The sequence below is a fragment of the Bos indicus x Bos taurus genome, chromosome 11, assembly GCF_003369695.1.
Source record: "Bos indicus x Bos taurus breed Angus x Brahman F1 hybrid chromosome 11, Bos_hybrid_MaternalHap_v2.0, whole genome shotgun sequence".
Taxonomy (NCBI): Eukaryota; Metazoa; Chordata; class Mammalia; order Artiodactyla; family Bovidae; genus Bos; species Bos indicus x Bos taurus.
Window position 1 is genome coordinate 12,089,799 of NC_040086.1, and position 18,324 is coordinate 12,108,122.

Sequence of the window (18,324 nt, forward strand, 5' to 3'; positions counted from 1 at the left end):
ATTATGTTTAGTTGTCCTTGAATAAGTAGTAAAAAATGCATATCCACACTGTTGTTTTTTTTCCCCCTAGAGATTCCTTAGAAAACTCTTCTGTTTCTTTCTGAATGTATTCTCTGCTACTCTTATTTAGCATATCACCTTTGAGACCACGTTGTGTTTAGATCCTAGTCACGGGTCAATATTCAGTAAGGGGTAGAGCAGAGCAGAGTGCTACCCTTCTGTGGCAAGGGAGACACAATGGAAAGCATTCTGGAGAAGACCGAGGAATCAAGGTTTCAAACTTTCTCTTAGCACCCTTGCATTTTTCAAGGAGATGTGGTGAAAGTATGAAGGCAGATGGTGTGTCAGTTCATAACTTGAAAGAGCAGTTTGTGCCCCATTTTCATTGTAAGTTGCCCAGTGTTAGTAAAAGCTTTTACATGAAAACTTTTCATATTCTTCAGTTTACTTAAATTGAACAATGTCAGGACAACCTGGAGAAGGAAGTGGCAACCCACGCCAGTATTCTTGCTGGAAAATCCCCTGGACAGAGGAGCCTGGTGGGCTATAGTCCATGAGATCTCAAAGAGTCAGACAAGACCAAGCTAATTTAACTAATGCTAAATTCTAGGACAACCTAGTCCTCCAAAGCTTCACCTTCAATGAGAACTTGTTCCCAGGTGACTCAAAATAATACCTTAATTTTGAGCTTGGCTGCCATATTCCACTGACCATTAACTTCTCATCCTAGGAAATGAAGGGATTCTTAATGCCCTTTTCCCTGCCATCACCTGTTAATAAATTCCAAATATTCTACTTTTTAAATAAAGTCTTTGGATTGCCAAGTCAATCTTCAGTCATCTGTCTTAATTAAATTATGCTTATTGCATGAAACAAAAATTTATTCAAAATAGTTCAAAAAAAGAGGAGGGCTTATTTTGAATACATGGATTTCATAGGACCCCAGAAAAAGATAAATAGATCATTTAGGTTAGGGATCATGTCTGCTCACGCATGTCTCCTTAGTCTCTTACATAGTACCTGACATGTGGTACTTACTTAATATTTATTTATTGAATGAATAAAAATGATTCAGCAACTACCCAAGTTTCTGGATCTTTCTGGTCAGCTCTGACGATGGAAGGGAATAGAAGTAAGAAGTGGCTTGGAATGGATGTCATGTGATGTGAACAGCAAGACAAACAGGGATGTAGTTGGAACCCCAAGGAATATTCTCTTAGGAGAATGGACAATTGGCAACTTGAGTACACATATCCTACCAACTTCTATGGATTATAAAGCCGTTCTTGCCAACAACAGTCACTTTTTGATATATCACCTGTATAATATATAATAATTAAAATCAGAGGTGATGCAAACAGATTGGCCTTTGACATCAATCTGTTTCTATCACTTCTGATTTTTATCATTATATATTATATTTAGTAGTTTGGACATATTTTATTCCTCTTCTAAACCTCAGTCTCTCTACTTATAAAATGAATTTACAATTATACTATCTCACAGACTTGTTCAGTTGGTTGAGTAATTAATACATAACAAATGCTCAGTAACTGCTAGCTGCTATTCTCGTTGTCTGTGTCATTATCGTTGTCATAGAGTATTAACCTGGAAGGAAAGTTGTATTACGACCTCAGTTTTGCCACTGATTTGCTGTATGATCTTGTTAATTCATTAAATCTGAATTTGGGCTTCTTGGGAAGCCCAAAGTGTTCCAATATGGGAACACTTGGCTAGACTGTTTCTGAGTTTCTATTTAGTTCTGGCTTCCATGATGGCTCAGACAGTAAAGAATCCACTTGCAATGTGGGAGACCTGGGCTCAATTACCGGGTTGGGAAGATTCCCCTGGAGAAAAAAATGGCAAACCACTCCAGTATTCTTGCCTGGAGAATTCCATGGATAGAGGAGCCTGGTGGGCTATTTAGTTCTAAGATATTATAGTTTATCGTGGGAGGGAAGATCGTGTGGATATGTTTATATGTATGGAAAATTGTTATAATTTATATTGTTATATTAAATGAGATAATGTAATGAAATGCTTTATAAATCCTAATACATACATATTTGTAAGCACCAGTAAATATTAAATAGGTTTCTTATAGTTTTTATTATATTATGTATGATACCGTGTTCATCAGGGAACTTGATAACATGTTCATCAGGGAACAGAGTATATGGAAGTAGAAAGCAGGCTTTGAGTGATTGCCATTAAGGGTTCTTATAAACTTAATGACCATTGGAATAGGGTCAGTGGTTTTTTTTCTCAAAGAAACTTTCTGTATGATTAAGACAAGATTGTCCCAGCCTACTTTATGCTATTTACTTTGGATAATATTAGTTTAGGAAGAAAGCAAGCTGTCTAGTCAATACCTAAAGCACTATGAAACAGTGGAAGTGTTAGTCACTCAGTTGTGGCCAACTCTTTGCGACCCTGTGAACTATGTAACCCGCCAGGCTCCTCTGTCCGTGGGCTTCTCTGGGCAAGAATACTGGAGTGGGTTGCCATTTTCTTCTCCAGGGGATCTTCCTGACCCAGGGATTGAACCGTGGTCTCCTTCATTGCAGGCAGATTCTTTTACCATCTGAGCCACCAGGGTATCCCCTAGAAATGTCAGTGTGGTTTTGGGGAAAACCAGAGTTGCCGTGGTGAATCATGTTAGCAGTCCTGAATTTCAGAAGTCTAAAGAGTATGATTACATTTCTTTGGGAACTTACTTACTAGAACCTAGTACTAATATAGTACTGATATGAGAAATAGATTTTTAAAAATTGGCTTTCTATAAGATTTACTTTAATCTTAGAAATGTTAAATTATTGTAGCAAATGGTATCATTACATATTATGAGATTCTTGTGAAAAGTCTTGAATTTACTTCCTTTCCTATTAAAGCATAGGTTTTATGTTTTATCCAGAAGACACTTTTCAAATTGTATCTTAATTATTTTAATTGTACCTCTTCAAATCTTAAAAAGAAAGCCCTGTTAAGCCCTCTTAAGAATATAAGGCTTGAAAAGAGACAAATGGAGAAAGTTTGAGCCCAATAAAATTTTAAACCTCATCTTCCTAAGTTATATCAAAATAATAGATGCCTCCTTTGTTTGAGGATATGTAATGCCTGAAGATGCAAATTTCCTGTTGCAGACTATTGAAGGACATTTTGTGTGTTTCAGTATCATTAATTTCAGATCCCTTAGCTTCTATCCTCGGCCTCATCTTTCTAAATTGCAGTTTTAAAACAAGCTTTCCTGTTCTGCCCTCTTCCATCTGAGAAACATTACAGTGGAAAGATTGATGATAGACTTCGAGTTTGTATGCAGAAAAATAAACTTGCTTCCTATAATTTGCAGTGTTCTGCACATGTGAAAATCTAAGGATAATTAGTTGTTATTGCTTTAATGTGATGGAGACAATAACTTGTTCTGTGAGACAAGCTCCATGGCTGATGAATTTTGTCTTTTGGTTGATTGACTGGTTAATGGAATCAGAAAGAAATATTTTATGTTTCTTCTTCAGAAAAATGCTTTCATTTTCTGTTGGAAATGTACAGGGATTTAGTTGGCCACTCTTTGTTAGAACACATCTTTCTTTATTCTATCATTTGTTTTCCCTTTTTCTCAGTTTTGTTCTATATTCTTGTTTCTCATTCTCATTTTGACTCAATATTTGCAATGAAACTCACATTTGCAAGGGAAAATCATTAAGCTGGCCGTTATATATGCATATGTATTAAATATAGTTATAGCTATCAATATTTCATTCATTCTCTTCATTCCTTGTTTTCTCTGCAAGACCTGGAACACTGTAGATGTTCTATACAAGAAATCAAATTTAAAACTAAAGTGCAGTGGGAATTTGTAGGGTGAAAATAGAGGCCATTTTTCTGAGAGGTACTTTCTCAGTCACACAGCTCTCAATCAACCTATGCAGAGGCTTCCCCAGAAACATACAGGTTGTGTGGCTTTGTCTCTCTCCCTCTTCCCAGGCCCTTACTAGTTCTTTTTAAAAGTAGGATTGAGCTTGAATTCTTAGATCTAAAATGGTGTGGGAAGAACACAACTGCAGATATCTTCCTTCTGTCAAAAATAGGCAATACAAAACCCTGCTTTGCTCGCTGTTGTCTTCCCACACCAGCAAGGTTTGTCATGCTAGGTGCTGTGCTGTTATGATGTGCCTTTCTTAGCCACGGAAAACCCAAACAGAAGGTTTCACTGCCGTTTAAAGGGCCATGTCACTTCTCTTTGACTATGGATGATGGACCCTGTACCCTCTGGAAGGACTTTTCCCAGACATGGATCAGTGAGTAGTGCCCACTCAGCAGTTATTTTGGTTTATGGGCTGAAGTTCCTTGAATTCCAGGAGATAAGACACTCATTGTCTCTGTGAGCCCACTGCCAGACGCCTAGTCGTTTGATAGTATGTGCTGCCAACCTGAGCGCTGAAGGCAGGCAACCTGCTCTTCCTCACCATGGCGAGGATGCCATCCCTGTCAAGAAAATGGAGATGAATCATGCTGCTCTGACCTGGTTATGCATCACTGTCAAACCCTGTTGTTGGCTTCCAGACATTGGCCAACAGAGACAAAATACTTTTTCTGGTAGCAAGTGTGACCTTGGATTGTTTGTGAGCATTTAAGTGATGAGGAAGTACAAAGGACCTGCTACGTGAAGAATCATACTACTCAATTAAGCTTTTTTATTTGTGACAAACTTAATACTCTAAATTCTGTTTGGCTGTTTGGTAAATGTGGTACTTATCCCAGCTCTAAATAAGGACAGGGACTGATTCCTCTTTGAAATTGTTTAGATTTTTCTTCCCAGCTTTGTTTCAAGGGATATTTGGAGGGAGGAAGATACAGGTGGTAGGAGGAAATTAACTTAAATCAGCTGGTAGCTTCCAGAAGTCCATTTTTCTACTGTATGATTTTGAAAAGAAGAAGACCAGATGTTTTTTAAAGTGATATTCCAAACTTGGTGCTCCTTTCTTCTTTTTCTACGTTTTTCATTACTTATTTTTTCTTAACTTTGAGACCTTCTGCACTTTGGAAGTTTCAGAGACTGGAAAGATTAAGAAATGCCATTTCAAAGAAGTAGAAATTTAAAAATATATTGTGGTTATTGCTATTTTCCTGTTACTTAACCCTGGTTCCAGACCCAGTAAAACAGATTTTTCTTAAAGTTAAAAGAGTATGTTATAGCAATTTCATAATCTCCAAAGACTTTTTACTATTTCTCTATTAGAAACTTTAAAAACAATTATTAAGTTGCCAGTCCAGGTTCGATGCATGATACTGGATACTTGGGGCTGGTGCACTGGGATGACCCAGAGGGATGGTATGGGGCGGGAGGAGGGAGGAGGGTTCAGGATGGGGAACACATGTATACCTGTGGCGGATTCATTTCAATATTTGGCAAAACCAATACAATATTGTAAAGTTTAAAAATAAAATTAAAAAAAATAATAAAAATTAAAAATAAATAAATAAAAACAATTATTTGAACATTTTCATGAGTCCTCATAATTTGCTTGAAAACACCCAGAAACATTTTCCTGGAGAAATGAGCCCACTGAAACAACAGTGTTTCTTAATCATTGCAAACCAGAGACCTCACCTCACCATTAGCACCAGAGCAGTGTCTGGCTGAGGCTTCCCAGGTGACTCAGTGGTAGGAACCTGCCTGCCAATGTAGGAGATGGGGATCAGTAGGTTCAGTCCCTCGGTCGGGAAGATCTCTTGGAGGAGAAAATAGCAACCCACTCCAGTATTCTTGCTAGGATAATCCCATGGACAGAGGAGCCTGGTGGGCTACAGACCATGAGGTTGCCAAGAATCGGACACGAATGAGCCACTGAGCTTGACGGTGTATGTACGGCTGGCCATCTCTTTTTCCTATATCAACTATATCAACTACAAACATCACCTCAGGTGAAGAGTTACTTCTTCAGCATCGCTGCCTCATTCCATCAAGGCATTTGCACCTCCCTTTTATTCACATAGGCTAAAATCCTAATATTTGTACTAAACCAGACTCTCCCAAGAACATCTGATGCATTTACTGTACTTGTCTCCGAGTGATTATGCTGAGGCGTTGTGTACGTTTTCTATTTTCTTTGGCCCTTACTTCCTGTCTTTGGGGTTGAGGCCAGTAAACTATTTATTTTTTTTTTTTTTCCTTTTTTTTAATATTGAGTTTGTTTTTTTTTTTAAACTTTACATAATTGTATTAGTTTTGCCAAATATTTTAATTAGGCCATTTTATAGGGTGTAAACCAGGAAATCATATTAAATACAATGTATATTTAAAAATCATTTTAATTGTTGAAAATTGACAGACTTGGGCCCACAAAAAATGCCTGTAACATTCTCATCCACCTACTGCCTTTAGGTGGAATAGTACTATATACATCTCAAAAAGTTGATCAAAGTCCTAATTTTTATGAAACATTTTAAAAGAAAAAAACTTTCTTTTCCATTATCACCTGCTGTAACATTTTAAGAGTTAACAGATTCTGATTTGAGTTCTAATTTGAGTTCTGAGGTGATTTTAATTAAACCATCTATCTGATCTAGTTTTTCTAAAATTTATTACAAATTTTAGAAATTTATCCTTTCTCTCTTCCTCTGTTCTATGTGTGTGTATATGTATGAGAGAGTGGCACCCCACAATTCCCTTAGCATTCCCAGTTTCTTTTTTCTAAGATTGGAATTTAGAAAATATGAGTAAAATGTCACTGCCAACACTTCCACTTAGAAAAGCTGAAGTTTTCAGAAACTAGTGAGACAATGAATAGCATTTTTAAAGTCTTACCTATAATGTTCTGTAATAGTAGTTGATCTATATTTTGCTTCTATTTTCTACTCCTTTCCTGGGAGGAGAAAGTAGTATATATTAGGGTCACTGGTGGGATAATGTACACCTACCAGTACTTTGGATGGGTGAATTGAGGCCTGTGTTTTTGTCTTTGTTTGATCACTAAGTAGCTGTGAATTTGGACAGCACACTTAATCTCTTGCAAAATCTTTTTACTCATTTGTTATATGTGAATGATTTGGACTAGGATATTCCATTGGACAACGTGGCTAGGAATTAGCCATTCAAGTAGGATGAGGTAGACTGGGAAGGGTGTTCTGACAAAGGCAAGTATTTGTATCAATTCTGGGAGGAAATAAAGAATATGGCCTATTAGGGAAATAAAGCTAGTTCATTTGACTAGAAAATATAGTGAAATGAACTGGGGTATCCAGAAAGAAACATGGAAATATAATTGTTACTATTGGAGCCAAAGCAGATTTTAGAGAGCACACTTTCAGTGGAAGTAGATGATGGACCAGATTGCTAGGAGTTGAGAAATGAATGAAAGACAAAGAAATTGAATCAGTGCTTATAAAAGACTCTCAGAAATTGACATTGAAAGAGAGGAGAGAAAAGGTTGTTTATTTCATTGCCTCCATTAAGCCTGATAATTGGGACTGTTTAATTGTAAATAACAGCAAATATTTTGTATAATGTAGCCAAGAATAAAAGAAAAATAACTCTTAAATTATTTTGTCAGTATCAGTAAAATTTCCCTAGTAATCTTTGTCTTCTTTCTCTGCTCTTTTTTCCTGAATGATGTGCCTTTCTGAAATTCAAGCCTCCTCAGTTTTTCACCAAATCCCAGCAGTCAGGCTTAAGGGCCTGCCATTCCGTCTGGCTCACAGAATCTCTTTGTCAGCTGTCTGCCTGTCAATAGATGGAAACAAGGTGTAGCATCAGCTCCTGTCCAGACAATTAACCAGGGGAAAGAATGTTTCTGTACTCTCCTGTAGAAAAGCATTTCGAGAGCTTTTAAACATTTTAAAGACAGAAGTGCTTTTAATACTTGAGATGCTCATTTGTCTCCTATACTTCCTATTTGTTAGGATATTCCTTTCAAAGCACCAGTTTATCATGGAAAGAAGTTGCTTATGTACCTAAAGAAACACTTACTTCCATTTCCTTTTTTTCCAACTGACTTAAATTCTCTTAAAACACTAATCTCCCCCTTTCTTACCAGCGCCTCCAAGTTAAACGCCTAACATTGCCTCTGGAGTTCCCCGTTGTGTCTGCCTTCAAGTCTTTGGTCTTACAACCACCAGCTTAAGGTCTCAGGTTTCACTGACAGAGATTCTCTTCTTCACCTTCTTTTGTTTTTGTTTGCTTCATTGTTTGTTTTAGGGGAAAAAAAGAAAAGGGAAAATACACCTCAAACTGAGCTCTTAGTGGCAATGTTTATATTCTTTAGTAAGATAGATCCTGAGTGTAGATCTTGACCTCTGAAAACAAATTCATTAGTCTGTATAACTATAATGGCAGACCAGTATTTATGTTCATACTGATCTAATGCAAACATTTAGTGTGGAAGTGGATCATTGTTTTAATACTTAACATTATAATTCCATTTGAGGAGGTGAAATTCCCAACAAATACTTGAACAATTATATGAAGTAAAGCTAGAAAGTGTAGAAAATGTTATTGTTCTCTGAGAAAGATATGTGAAACCTTTTATTTTGCTATGTCAAAAATAATCTCTTCTAACGAACACTCAGTTTAATGCAATATCTTTAATAAGTTTTTTGATTTATTGAAGAAGTGGCCATGTAGGCAAAAAAAAAGCATATCATTATTTTATTATATCCGTTTCCAGTTAATTTCATATTTGTTATGCTGGGACATATCTGGCTATAACCTAGATACTAAAATGTACCAAATATCAAGTTGTATTGTACATGATCTGAGTTGAAACTTGTGTTCCAACAGCAATTCTTCAACACCAACTGAGTGAGGAGTAAAGTTGCTCAGTTGTGTCTGACTCTGCAACCCCACTGACTATACAGCCCATGGAATTCTCCAGGCCAGAATACTGGAGTGGGTAGCCGTTCCCTTCTCCAGGGGATGTTCCTAACCCAGGTATCAAACCCAGGTCTCCCACATTGCAGGCAGATTCTTTACCAACTGAGCCACCAGGGAATCCCAGCAACAGCTGGGTGTTCTACAATTCAATCCAGTTCTAACAGTAACTACCTGGAGTTAGTAGAGATTCTACAAATTAAGGGTTCAGTCCCACAAGACTGCCCCTCTACAGATGTCAGCTACAAGCCTCAGGTGTCCTCAAGCCACTCCCACTTCTTTCTAGCTGACTACAGATTTTGGGGGCTTCCCCGGTGGCTCAGATGGTAAAGTGTCTGCCAGCAATGCAGGAGGCCTGGGTTCGATCCCTAGGTTGGGAAGATCCCCTGGAGAAGGAAATGGCAACCCACTCCAATACTCTTGCCTGGAAAACCTCATGGATGAAGGAGCCTGGTAGGCTATAGTCCATGGGGTCGCAAAGAGTCGGACCCGACTGAGCGACTTCACTTTCATTTTTTATTTTCACAGATATTGAGCTCACCACATCCCCTTTCAGTTCAGTTGTTGTTGTTCAGTTGCTAAGTCATGTCTAACGCTTTGGGATCCCATGGACTGCAGCATGCCAGCCTTCCCTGTCCTTGACTATCTCCTGGAGTTTGCTCAAATTCATGTCTGTTGAGTCAGTGATGCTATATACCCATCTCATCCTCTGCTGTCCTCTTCTCCTTTTGTCTTCAGTCTTTTCCAGCATCAAGGTCTTTTTCAGTGAGTTGACTATTCACAACAGGTGGCCAAAGTATTGGAACTTCAACTTTAGCATCAGTTCTTCCAATGAATATTCAGGGTTAATTTCCTTTAGGATTTACTGGTTTGATCTCCTTCTCCAGCACCACAATTCAAAAGCATCAGTTCTTTGGCCCTCAGCTTTCTTTATGTTCCAACTCTCACATCTGTACATTCAGTTCAGTAATTCACTACAAAAACTCACATAACTCACCAAAAATGCTGTACTTATGATTGCAGTTTTATTATAAAGGCTATAACTCAGGAACAGCCAAATGGAAGAGATATACAGGATAGGATCCTGGGGAGGAGGGTGGCAAAACAGAATTTCCATGTCCTGTCCTTAAGGAATCAGGCATGTCAACCTTCCAGCACATCAGCATGTTCACCAAATCAGGAAGATCCACTGAGTTTCAGTGCACAGAGTTTTTATATGAGGGTTTTATTATGTAGTGAAGTGAGTCGTTCAGTTGTGTCCAGCTCTTTGTGACCCCGTAGACTGTAGCCTGCTGATTAATTAATTAATTAATTAATTCCTGTCCATGGAATTATCCAGGCAAGAATACTTTAGTAGGTAGCTATTCCCTTCTCCAGGGGATCTTCCCAACCCAGGGATGGAACCCAAGTCTCCACATTGCAGATGGATTCTTTACCATCTGAGTCACCAGGGAAGCGTGAAGCATGATTGAATAAATAAATTGCTACATGATTGAAATCAACCACCATCCCTTCCCCTCTCTGGAAATTGGGAGTGGGGCTGGAAGTGTCAACCCTCTGGTCATAGGCTTGGTCATTCTGGGTTGTGCAGCCCCTCCCTTAAAACTACTTAAGGGCCCTCAGGAGTCAACTTCTCAGCATAAACTTAGGTATGATCAAAATGATTCAATTATGAATTGCTCAGGAGCTTTCCTTTTGCTTAGGACCTTTGGAAGATATAAAACTCCTTGTCAGGAGCTAGGACCAAAGACCAGGTATATTCCTTGTTATATAATAGGCCTCAAGAGTATATTTGATTCAGTCCCATAGCTTTAAGCAAGTGAAATATTATTGCCTTCATTTTACAGAGGAGACATCTGGCACTAAAAACTTATATGATAGACCCAAGGTCACATAAGTAAAATCTAGAAATGTTGGAATCCCAGTTACCTTAGCTAATGATATATCCATTTCCTGTGAACACCAATCAATGTAGACTGAGACTCAGTTTTCCTAGCAAATTGTGAGACTATCCACGAAACTTATACCAAAGAAACATTATTGGCTTTCAGTTTAGAAAGAATTACAACTAACTTAAAAAAAGTCTAGCTCTTTTAACTTAGCAAACATCCTATGTGGAACCTACCTTAATCATTTCTCTTTTGGCAGTTTTGGTACCTTTGTCTACCTTTGTCTACCCTGTTCGAGAGCGCTGACAGTGTCCTGATACTTTTCCTTTTAATGAAAGCATTTGTTTTGTGTTGTGGACTTAACAAAACATTTTGGAGTTATAAGTCAGGATTGTTATTATCATCACTTGCTGGGGAACCTGAGAGTCAAAGAGCTTTGTCTGGAAACATATACTGGTCAACTATCAGTTTTTTAAATATACCTTAATCATCCCAAAATGATTTGAGACTACTTTCAGTAGGATAAGTTGAAAAAATTAGTGAATTAGATATTAAGAAAAGAAAATGAGATGAAGAGAAGAAAAGAAAGAATACTAGCATAAGAATTAATAGAGAGGTACTGTAAAAATTTATTGACAGACATGGTGAAGAATATACAAAGTATATAGCTGTATCAGAGGGTGGCATATTTTAAAAATATGAGCTGAAGAGAAGCCATTGTGTAGTACCAGGAACATTTGTTTCGATCCTAATTTCATAGTCAATGTAGAAACAATTCATATTGCTGTGAATTTGGAGAGTGCTCTTTCCTTGTCATTTCAAAGTCTGAAATCATTCTTTGCACATTTCATTTTAGCTTTCATTCTTTACAGTCAACATCATCTGAAGCTGTGCTGTCCAAAACTGTAGTTACAGCCACAAGTGGCTATTAGAGCATTTGACACACAGCTCAAATATGCATTGTACTCTAAGTGAAGAACACATCCTGGATTTCAAAAAAACCTCATGAATAATTTTTTAAATGCTAATTTTATGTTGCAATTAAAATATTTTAGATATATTAAGTAAAATAAGATATGCTATTATTAATTTTTAATTGATTTTTATTTTCTTAAGTGTATCTACTTAAAATTCTAGAATTACACAGGTAGCTCTTGTTTCTATTTGGACCGTGCTTTTCTAGAGAATTTTTCACCTTATGTTAAATGCCTACAGAATCCTTCTCAATGTAAAATTTCAGATAAACTTAATTCTGTCTTGTGTCCATACAACAGAACGATCAGTGCTGAACAGACACATGGATAAGATTAAGTCCTTGAAAGCACAGTAAAAATACCAGGGATATAAAGTTGCTACTTTAGAACACCAGCCTTTCTCATTTCTCAGGAAACCCACGCCTTTCATTGCAAGTTCTCAGCTTTCTTTAATATTATGCACAGAAGCACTGCTGTTTGCTAATTGGCAGAGGCATCTTTTCACTGTAGTATTAAAAAATCTATTATGAAATTGGCCTTTATTTTGCAAAATTGCAAAACTTCAGAAGAAAATTGTGATTTTACACAGATCTGTATATTTTTATGACTTCATTGTTATTGAAATGAAAAAGATATACACACATATATATGCATATATATGAGGAACGTGTAAAGAAAATATTTGCTTTCAGACATTATAGGTCAGGGATGCATATTGAAATAATAGGGGAATTAGGTTTTAACTGATTCACCAACTTACTTTTTTTTTGGTTTTAATTTTTTCATCTGTAAAAGTCCTCAGCAATTACAAATGCTCCTTTCAGCTTTAGGATTCTTGGTTGTAAACTCAAGTCCTAGGACATTTTGTGCTGTGTTTTTGGCAATTATTTATGGAATATTAAGGGAACGTCCAGTGCCATGTGGCATGACATTGTTCTGCCACTTGTTATGGGTCTTGGCTTTCCTTAACCTTCTTCCTCTGCAATGCAAAGGGTACTCTGTTTAATTTGGTGAATACATCTAACGTGTTCTTATCCACCATTTAGAATACTATTTCCTTAAACAAAGAACACCACTGTATTTCTATAGAAGCACCCAGTGGCACCTGGAATCCATGACATGGTAGGAATTTATGTCATCTCCTTCTTTTAAATCTTGAATAAAATTATTTTCTAGTTTGCTTTGCTAGAAATCAATCAATTAATTTCATTAAACTGTTTACAGATTCTTCTTCTATGTTAGAGATGTTAGTAGGGCATAAAAATCAACTTCTCCAATTTCCTAGGTTTATTCCACGTAAGACAGCTGTGTCCAGGGGAATGTGTTCTGTCATTGACACCAGTCTCTGCCAGTATATGAACCCTCGTTTCCTTTCAGTGGTACGGCATAAGGGACAGACACATGGAGACTGATTGGCTTATTTACTCAGCGGCATCGTGGAAGTTCCTTCATGCTTGTGGCCATTTTCTCTCTTACAGTAGATTAATCTTTTATTAATTAAAAACCTATATTTATCTGTCCTAGTTTTCAATTGTCTTTTAAAGCAAAAGGAGCTAGGAGAATTAAACTTTGAAAACAATTTATGAATCTATTTAGAGTGCTGCTTTGGCATTTGCTATCAGACTCTGTTATTATCAGTTTTACTTGTATTTCTCACACAGAAACTCAGAATAGGTTAGATTGTACTTTACTCTGCCCTTCTTAAGGCAGAAGGTCTAGTGAGTTTAAAATATATGAAAGCAAAGAAAAATTTATATCACAGGATTATACTCTATGTAATTAAAGGTGACTGTTTTTTATGATCACATGTTCATACAAACGCTTACACAAGTATAGTCAGCTGAATCTTCAAGGAACTTGTCCCTCCCCACTCCCGCCCCCACCCCCGGGCCTCCCTTCCTTTTTCCGTCTCCTTGATAGCTCTCTCATCTGTACTTACTTCCTTATGTTCTGGCCTACCTTTCTCTGACCATCAGGGCCTTGAGTGGAGTCCCTGTGGAGTCCATCAACTCTTCTTCGTAATTAGCTTAGTGGAACCACTGTGAAGTGATGCAAGAAGGCTTTAACTTCCCCAGAGCTACACTTCATAGTCTAGCACACTCCTTATCTGTTGCCCCAGGGACCCAATACCAGGAAACCGTTATGTTAATACAGCAACAGCAGCTCTTATTTTTAATCCCATAAAAACCGCATGTGACCTGACCTGATCTCAAGATATAAACAAGTACCCAATATAGTTTGAGTTCCAGAATACTGATTTTCCTTTCTCACCTGACATTTTGGCCAAAAACAAAACCCTAATCTGTTCAGTGGAGGCTGGTAATGCTATCTTGTCCACTGTCTAACTTGGAACTTCACTGAAAGCAGTAGTATATTATGCTAACCAGGAATTTCTGGTTAAAATTTTGCCCACTGCCTTTTCAATTTTCTCTTATTTGAACAAATTAGCTTTTCCTCTAAGAATTGCTATTTTACCTACTTCCCAGATACTGTACTAGTTTTGATTTTTTGAAATAAATTTTGCCTTGCTCATCGTCCTTTGAAAATTATTCTTGTTTTATGGACAATTTGCAAAGATTCAGAGGAATTTCTTTTATATTCTGTTTCCCACAAGTTGCTTTTGATAAGTTCTCAAATGTCCTGTCTGATTACAGATTACAGACTAAGGCAGCCTTTTTTTGGTGGAGGGAGCTGTTTTATTTGGTGACCTTGTTGTTCAGTCGTTAAGTTGTGTCCGACTCTTTGGAACCCCATGGATAGCAGCACACTAGGCTTCCCTGCCCCTCTGTCTTGGAGTCTGTCCAAACTCATGTCTGTTGAGTTGGTGATGCTATCTAACCGTCTCATCCTCTGCCACCTCCTTCTCCTCCTGCCCTCAGTCTTTCCCAGCATCAGGGTCTTTTCCACTGAGTCAGCTCTTCACATCAGGTGGCCAAAGTATTGGAGCTTCAGCTTCAGCATCAGTCCTTCCAATAAATATTCAGGGTTGATTCCTTTAGGAGTGACTGATTTGATCTCCTTGCAGTTCAAGGGACTCTCAAGAAAACTATCTAGCACCACAGTTTGAAAGCATCAATTCTTCCGCGCTCAGCTTTCTTTATGATCCAACTCACATCCATACATGACCACTGGAAAAACCATAGCTTTGACTACTGAGAACTAAAACCTAGGAGGCACCTCTCAGATGAAACTGTTCCAAAAAGGTAAGGGAGGAGCCAGAATATATAGGAATTTTTGCTGAAAAAGAAAACAGAGTCAAACATCAATAGATTACCGCTAATCACAGAAGGCAGACATCTCAAATTAATGATTTTGGTTCTTGTCTATAGATGGAAAGATGCAAAAGTCTGACTCATAGAATTTATTCCTTTGATGTGTATCCTAACTATCTTGGGCCAATATCCTGTTTTTCTGCATCCTGAAATCCCTTCAGGGCATAGTTAGGGTAGCTGCAATGGTTGATGGCTTGATGGTGGACAACTTGTGATTTTTACCAGAATGGCAGGCAACATTCTTGTTTATTGAAATGGCAGGCAACATTTTTTTATCCATATTGATGTTAAAACTTAGAAGTGCTGTATCTTGGGAATCCTTCAAGCAAGAGGAGGGAAAAAAGGAGACACATAAGTCAAGCTTTTCCAGGCCTCCACCAGCCAACTTCACCTATAATCATTTAAGGTTTAACCTTTCTGAGTTTAATTCACTTTCCTTTACTCTCTCAAGGCCTTGAACTCTGAAAAACTATAATACTGTTCTCTGGCTATAAGGCATCATTTTGACTCCTCAAAGCCTCTTCTAACTGTGACTCTCCCATTTTTTCTAATTAGGGTTCTATGCTTTTTTTTAAATTAGGGTTCTATGCTCTTTATCAAATGTATATTTTGTTTTCTTCAGCGAAATGTGAATGTACCAAGTAATTTTAAAGTTTATTTAAACATTTTTTTCCTCCCCTCTCTAAGTGGTAGTTCATTTTAAGAAGAGCCTTCAAGAAGTCTAGAAAGCATTTTGAAATTAGTTGAATTCCTCTATTTTCTACTTTGGTAATTTTTATTTCAGTAAAATATGAAGGTTATTAGAACTGTAAACCTGTTGGATATTTTTGAGAAATTAATATTGATTTAAAAATATTGTCACACCTCATAAATTTAAGTGTGTATGAGAATGTGAAAAAATGTTGGATATTTGTTAAGTAAAAGTGAGAGGTTTTTTGTGTGTGATTTTCTTTCCCTGTTTATACCTTCACTTAACAGTATGCCACCTTTCCTATAATTTTTATACCTCCCTTTAATTTTTTAATGAAATATTTATTTCATTAAAATATTTTTTATACTTGCAAATTGGATTTGAGAGTCAGGCTCTGATAGCAGTTTCAACTCTTGAGAAACCATACTGTGATTAAGGACAGTAAAAAGGAACTGGAGTGAGCCAAGCTCTCAAAAAGATGGCTTGGCCAGAAGCTCCAATAACCTGAACAAGTCTTTTAAGAGGAAGCTTTCTTGCCAGCCCATTGGAACCTTGATTCAGTCCCCAGATAACATAAGATAGTCAAAGGTAGGATTTGGTTCTCTGTGAAGTGGAACAAGCACCTTGATATTCTTGTGAGGCTGGCGCCACTCTGCAGAACTCCAGGCACTGGCTTAAGCCTCTTAGAGACTGAAAACCTACTACAGATCTTGGAATGCAGAGACAAGTCCAGAAAGAGGCGTCTTCACTGTCCCATTCATCCGTTGGTTCTACTTGGCCACTAGTACAGACATGTTCTCCTTTTCATTTGTGATTATAAAGGAAAGCGTCTCTGTGTTCATGGAGTCAATCTGTGTGTGTTTCAATGGACTGGGGGCTGCTGTACCCCTCCCACGTGTAGTTGTTCTCATCTCTGTTAAGCAGCCTCTGAGAATATGGGTGTGCAAATCAATCCCAGTTGCCTGTAATGCTAAATCCTGAACAGGTTATAGCTCTTGTTACTAGAGAAAATAGCACTGAATAATTTGGGGATGTATGTGTTCTTCTATTTCCTGTTCTCTGATTATAAAAGTGGTCTGTACTCACTTTTAAAGTTTATAAAATGTAAAGGAGAATAAAATCCCATGTAATTGTTCTCTCTCTAACAGCCTCAGCTAACATTATGAGATGAATGCCTACTGTCATGTGTTTCACTGTTACTGTATTTTACATAGTTGAAGATAAATGCAAATTTTAATTTAAAAATATTCACACTTTCTTATGCTATTAACATTTTTCATATATGTAAAAAATTGCCTCTATAGGAATAGTCCTGTTTTAAAGGAAACATTGAATCACAAAATTATAGGAGATCTGCTTAATATATTTATTGATTTTCTAAAATAATACTAGTGAAAATTCCTGTGCTGTGGCTAATACACTAGTAATTAGTCATATCAGCCTTCTTTAAGTGAATCACTTAAATATTTGCCCATAAATTTCAATACCAACTCACTAACTTACAACTGAATGGAAGCTGAATTTTCTTCTAATGTTTTGTCCTGGATATAAAACAGTGTTTCTTTACATTTGTTTGGTCACCTACTCTCTGAGAATTCAGTAAAACATACCCACCTTCTTCACAGGGAAACGCATATTCCCACAAAAAACTAATTGTAATGATAATCAATTATGATATGCCAGGCACTCTACTCTGCCAGTGGCTTTACATGTTATTTCACTTAACCCTCATAGCAGCAGTGTAAGGAATACACTGCCACCCTCATTTTTGAGATAAAGATATTGAACCTTTTAGGAGATTAAGTAGTTTGCACATATCCATAGAGCTAGTAAGTAGAACTCAAACTCTGATTTTTAAAACCCCAGAGCCCATCCCCTCAATCATTGTGCACCTAATTTTAGGAAGCTCATATATTCCTAAAGCCTACTTATTGATACTCATGTTAAGGACGCCTTACTATTGCAATCCAAAGAGTTTCATTGGCAGTAAAGAATGTGTGTAATTAATTGATCTTGTTATTTCTGTAAAGTATAGGTATTTGTTGGACATCTACTATTTTGAACACTTTGCTGTGTTCTGTGATATAGTCCTTACCCCTAAGAATTTTACTGTCTACACGAGAGGATAAGCACTACATTCATAAAATAATGAGAAAATATAAATATGAAGTTGAATATATAGTATTTAATATTTCTATATTAAATAATTAATCTCTTAACTTTGTTGCACCTGATGCAATTGTCATTTTCTGATTTATAAAATTAAAATCAAATCTAAAAGGCCACTGTGTCCTCTGGGAACCTGGAAAATTGAGTGTGTCATAAAATGAGATCTATAAAGTGTGATTTACTAAATATGTATCAGATCCAGATACCTGAGTGGTTTCATCAGCATCATGTCAGCCCCAGGGAGCATGCCCAATAACGAGATTCAGGAATGTGTAGCCAGCTCTCAAGCATTCAACCCGTGTATCACAGGGCAGTCCTGTTGAACTGAACATGTGTAGGTCAGCAGAACACCTTGGCAGTTGCTGTGTCTTGACTTGTGGGGTTCCTACTGACAGAGGAAACTTCAGTACTTCAAATGATGCAGCATAAGGCATATGTCATATGGGAGTAGCAGTGATAA

The 18,324-nt window shown here is 37.2% G+C and overlaps 1 protein-coding gene and 1 long non-coding RNA gene across 3 annotated transcripts in view; one reads left to right on the top strand and one right to left on the bottom strand.

Annotated features, from left to right (window-relative positions):
• LOC113901052 overlaps positions 1-13,822 on the bottom strand; it is a 104,553-nt gene extending 90,731 nt beyond the window's left edge. The window contains exon 1 of the long non-coding RNA XR_003513295.1: positions 13,692-13,822. This is a non-coding gene — a long non-coding RNA (uncharacterized LOC113901052). The remainder of the gene's footprint in view (positions 1-13,691) is intronic.
• Positions 1-18,324, top strand: part of EXOC6B (exocyst complex component 6B) — a 723,575-nt gene that overhangs the window by 538,389 nt on the left and 166,862 nt on the right. The window lies entirely within an intron of this gene.